A 5,120-nucleotide genomic window follows, 5' to 3' on the forward strand; every position below is an offset into this window, starting at 1 on the left:
GTGTCGCTCGCAAGGACAATGCCTTCCAGGTGTCACCGTCACAGTCTCATCCCTTCTAACCCGCCCTCTCTGCCCCCTTCCCTCCCAACTCTCCTACCCACCCCACTCCCCTCCTTTTCTCCTTGGAGGAAAGCGCTCTCCTCCTCCCCCAGCTCTGCGCATCTGGGCACCGGGTCCCGGATCCCGGGTCCAGAGATGCGGGCCCGGAGAGGTCGGCACAGAAGGGCACTGGTGGCGGAGATTCCGCCTGCTGTTTGCCTCAAGGCGGCTGGGAGATCCCAGAGCTCCGGGAAGGGTCCGAGCCCGACCGTGGGCAGAGAGGGAATGTGCGTGTATTTTAAAGGAACCTGCGCGGTCTCTGGACATCCTACCTTCGCTCTCCACCCGAACCCCCCACACACATAATATAACAGACTCCAAAATAATCCTGCCATCTGGCAAATCCCAAATTTGGCGACCTAGCTACGAAAGCAACGGCGAGGTGTCATCTCGGGAGTAGGTGGCTGGTCCTGCCCGGCTCTTCCGAGCAGGGCCAAGGGCGCGGAGCTCTGCCTGCACCTGCCCCCAGCTCGGCCGGACCGTCCCCCACCCCATCCTTGCCCTGACCCTGCCGACTTTGTGGAGCTTTCCTCCCTCCGGATCTGGGCCTCGGCTTGGGGTGGGGCTGGGGAGGCGGGAAAGGACGTGCAGGAGTTAGGGCTTCCGCTCTGGTTTCCACCAAAACTGATCAATGAGCTAAAACCCAAATTCGGCTTCATTATTTAACACCGAATGTAATTTATAGCCGGGCGGCCTGTCGGGGGCGATTTACATCATTTGGTGCTAAGGATCACACATATTAGATTTCTTCAAAACCGATGGGGGTTTCTTTTACTTTCTTCCGTTTTTTTCCCCCCTCTTCTTTCTTTCCTTCTCCTTCTCCTTCTCCTTTCTTTCTTTTTTTTTTTTTTTAAGGAGGGCATTTGTGCTAAATTGCCCAGTGCTGGTGTGATAACTGTCAAAAGTTTGACATCAAAGGAACTAATATTATTCAGTTACCAGAGAAGCTGTCTGTCTAAATAAGAATATCTTAATTACTGCATCACAAAGGTAGGAAAGGGGTCGGAGCTGAAAAGGGGAGAGGCATTCAGCCGCTGCTTTTGATGGGCTATCTGTATTAGACCGATGAGCCTCTCCTAATCAGGCCTAGTCCGATTTCCTTTCCTCTCCCCGTCGGTCCTCTGAACTTTATAACTATATGTAAACACGTTGTCAGTGGGGACCTAATCTTCTCGGGTTCTTATTAGAAGAAATTTCCATCCTCTCTCGTTCTAGATTAGGCGGTGGAGTCCTCTCCGTCAATGAAGGGACTAAGGTTTCGTGGACAATAATGTGGCAATTGTTGATGGTTTGTGACCCATAAAATGTGGAGGTGACTGTTCTGGCTTTGGTATGTAATTATGCAAAACACTTTCCATAAAGACTTGCCATTCGATCTAATGGCAGTCCCTGCGGTCTAGTTCAAAAAGGGAGGGTCTATGTACAGAGAGAGAAAAGTAACATTTGTTTTAACACAGGTTTTATGGGGGGGATGGATGAATACAAACACATCGCAACACGGCCCAAAGTATTTTTTGGAGTCAAATTAAAATAATTACGAAGGAGTTTAATAAGTTAATCATAGCAACACGGCCCATCCAAACACAGGGTGTAGGGGGGTTCGGGCTACAGCCCACCACCTCCCGACCTGACTCTGTGCTTGAGGGTGGCGATTCACCTCCTGCTTGTTCAGGGGTGGCTGGCGACACTGTCTCAACTCAGTCCACCTGGGTGCCCAGCTGGGATCTGAAGCCCCAGTTGAGGGCTGAGATTGGGGGAGGGGGAGGGGTGGGCCGTGTCATCCACTCCAAAATCTTGTCTGCGGAATTATTTGGCAGAGGGCATGTTAACAAAGCAGCCCTCTCCCGAGAAGCTCCCCCCTTTCCCTGGAGTGTCCCCAGTGCCTCAGATTTAGGGATTTCCCCAGAGAGGCAGGTAGGAGGGAGTGCCTGGCTGATTTGGGTGAGAAGTCTAAATCCTGAGCCCAGGTTTAGAGACTTAAGGACTGGGGCCCGAGTCCCAGCTGCTGAAGCACCTTTGGAAGGCACCTGAGGATTTGCTTTATGTGGTGGTTTAAAAATAATAATAATAATAATGTAGTAAAGAATTTAAAAGGGCCTGAGGAGGAAAGGTGGAAAGAGGGGGATCATCACTGATCCTGACCCAGCTCTGGCTGCTAGTTAAAAGCAAGCCTTTCTCTGTCACCTCCAGGGCCCCCATCCCGCCTGGATCGGTGCCCCCCCACACCCAGAACCACTCAGCATCCGGCTCTGCAGCCTCGCCGCCCAGCACACAGTGACACTGCAGCGTGAGCCCCGCAGAAGCCGGCGAGAGGGGATTTTTCAAGGGGGAAATAATGATTAAAAGAGAGAATCATCTAAATATCAAAGTGACGCATGGGAGACCTGGAAAAAATATTTAATCTAAGGAAAAGCAAATAAAGAAGGAGGCGCTTAGGCTGGGAAATTAAATATTATGTTTAAGATGGTGCTTTTGTGCGGGCTTGAATATTTCCGATTCATGTACACATAATAAACACTCAGGTTTGTCATCTGGAGGTGCAAATCTGAAAGATATTCCAACAAATGAAGTGCTGGCAGAGAGAGGAATAAAGAGATCGGCGCCTGTCAGGGGTCAGGCAGCCTGAGATTGCTTCTAGAGATCTTTTGAAAATTTCACACGATTGAAGGCTTAGGGGCTTCACTGCGCCCGCATTTCAAACTCAGATCAGTGGGATCACAATCAAAAATAGAGGTCTGGAAAATTTTGATGGAAAGATGGCCACGGGCTGCAGGGCTTCTCTCACCAGCTCTCTCTCTCTCTTCTCTCTCTCTTTCTCTTTCTCTCTTTTTCTTTCCAAGACAGATACTCCGGCATAGTTGTGATCCTTTGGATGACAGAGTTGTCAGAAAAGAAAGAGAAAATTGCATCTTGTCTCATAACTTCCTTTTAGTCAAAAGGAATTTAAGGTCTTCTTTCCAATAAAATGGGGGGGATGATTCTTTTCTGGCTAGTATAGGACCATAACTCAAGAGTTTGGGATTTCATAATTAATGATTGACTCCTGGACATTTAGGTTTGGCTCTCCTCTTCATTTTTCTGGCTTATTAAGAGGATTTTTCATTTAGTGTGTGTCCCAGCATTACACTGAAATTTCTTAACCACTGTCCACTGTAGGCAAGATCACGTGTATAGATCTGAGCATATACTTACATATATGTACACACACACAACTTTAATCTCTAAACCCGGAGACAGGCCTGGCTGCCTTCTTATTTCGAGGGAGTTAATGCTCACTCATATTTTGCCCACCTCCCAAGATGTCAGCGCTTTCTGGTTCAAATGGGACACAGAAAAATCAATTGTCTCTGTGATTGATCCACCAGGGGAAAGAAAATAAAAGGAACGGGGGTCGGGGGAGCTTCTATGAGAACAGATCAAACTAAGGAATTCTGAAATGGGACCGGGCTTAGTAAAGGCAAAAAAGCTGATTAGACCGCAAGAGCTGGAGACCACTTTCCCAACAACCAGAAGCAATAGGAATCACCTCAAATTAGTTTCTACTGGTTTAGCGAACTTTAGGAAGAGTAAAATGAGGGCTAATTTATCATCGCTTTGCCAACTTTAATTTTTAGCTGACCATCTTAGACAAACAAGAGGTATTTGAGGGCAATAATCTGAATCACAGTTGGGTTTCACTAACTCTGAGACCAGGAAGAGCAAAAGTAAGATTCTCAAGAACTTCCCTTAAGTGTGTATTAGGAGATCTCTCCTGGGGAGTGACCCCACGGTGGAGAAGAAGCCAACAGAAAGAAGGTCTCCTGTTTCCTGGGTTATGGACTCAAGCTGTTAATAACCTGGGTCCTTTAACAGGTGGGCAGAAACGGAAAAGTTTAAGAGTTGCACTGACTGGTTGTACAAGTTCAAATCCTTGGTTCCTCCAGCGGCCGTCCTTTGGGGCGTGGGCTGCGACGCCCCAGAATTGAGCACCTCAGGTCGCTGGGGAGTGGGACAGGCCCCAGCTGCTGCAACTCTGAAGGGAGAACTCGGCTAAGGGTGCCCTGGGTTTGGTGCTCCTGGAAGGAAGGGGGAGAACAGTGGAGTGTGTGTGCCTTTCAAGTCCCATATTTAGAGCTTTTGCAGACGCAAGTGGCCAATTCCAGCTGCAGAACTGCCCACCCTGGGACTTTGGAAAGGGCAGCCCTCTGTGTGCAGGGCGGCCTCTGCCCTCAAAATATGCTTCCCCATCCCTCCCCCTCCCTCAGAACCACAGTACAGGCATAAAGAGCAGGTTCCAAGTATAACTTTTATGAAACTCAAGCAGAGATGCAAACGAAGGGGAGCTTTCTCTTTACAGAAGGGCAGCCCACAGGGCCCTCTATCTGGCTCTTTCTCGGTCTCCCATCACGGACTAAGCCCCCCAGCTGGGCTTTAAAAAGCAAGGTTTTGTGCCGTGAATATGCTACGGGGCCTTTCCTGGCACCCCGGGAAGCGCTTGGAGTGAAAAGGGGCCAGCGGGATAACCGAAGGAAGCGGGGAGAACCAGGAAGGGATCCCAGGCTGAAGTGGGGGGTGGTACTCTGCCTCCTCGGGGCAGGAGCCGCGCCCGGGCCCAGCGGGGAGGCGGCGTGCTCCGGCCAGGGTTCCGCTGACACCGACCCCGCTGAGCGTCGGCGTGCTGAGCGCCCGGGATTTCCTCTCAACCAGGCCAGAGAAGGATTCCAGGCTCCTCTAGTGGTATGCGGGAGGTCTTGGGGGGTAATCCTTCCTGCAGAATGCAGAGCTGGAAGGAGCCTCGGTTAAAAAAAAAAAAAAAAAAAAAAAAGAAAGGAAAGAAAAAGAAAGAAACAAAACAAAACAAAACCCACACCAAGAGCGAAGCAGTCTTGAGCGCTGTCCGCTTTGCCCGCAATAGAGGGGTTTTCTCGGACCAAGAGGGGAGGTGAAACCTATGAAACTCCCACCTCGGCAGGGACCCGCGCTGAATGTCCTTTCTGTAACCACTTGAGTAGGAAATCCAGGGGCGGGGACAGGGTGACAAC

At 50.0% G+C, this 5,120-nt stretch overlaps 1 long non-coding RNA gene across 1 annotated transcript; it reads left to right on the top strand.

Annotated features, from left to right (window-relative positions):
• The first annotated feature begins 959 nt into the window (after positions 1-959).
• LOC116863103 lies at positions 960-2,798 on the top strand. Its single transcript, XR_004381764.1, has 3 exons — positions 960-1,089; positions 1,315-1,429; positions 2,290-2,798. It is a non-coding gene; the product is annotated as an uncharacterized LOC116863103 (long non-coding RNA).
• The last annotated feature ends 2,322 nt before the right edge of the window (positions 2,799-5,120 follow it).

Source organism: Lontra canadensis, unplaced genomic scaffold, assembly GCF_010015895.1.
Source record: "Lontra canadensis isolate GAN:19392208 unplaced genomic scaffold, GSC_riverotter_1.0 scaffold527, whole genome shotgun sequence".
Taxonomy (NCBI): domain Eukaryota; kingdom Metazoa; phylum Chordata; class Mammalia; order Carnivora; family Mustelidae; genus Lontra; species Lontra canadensis.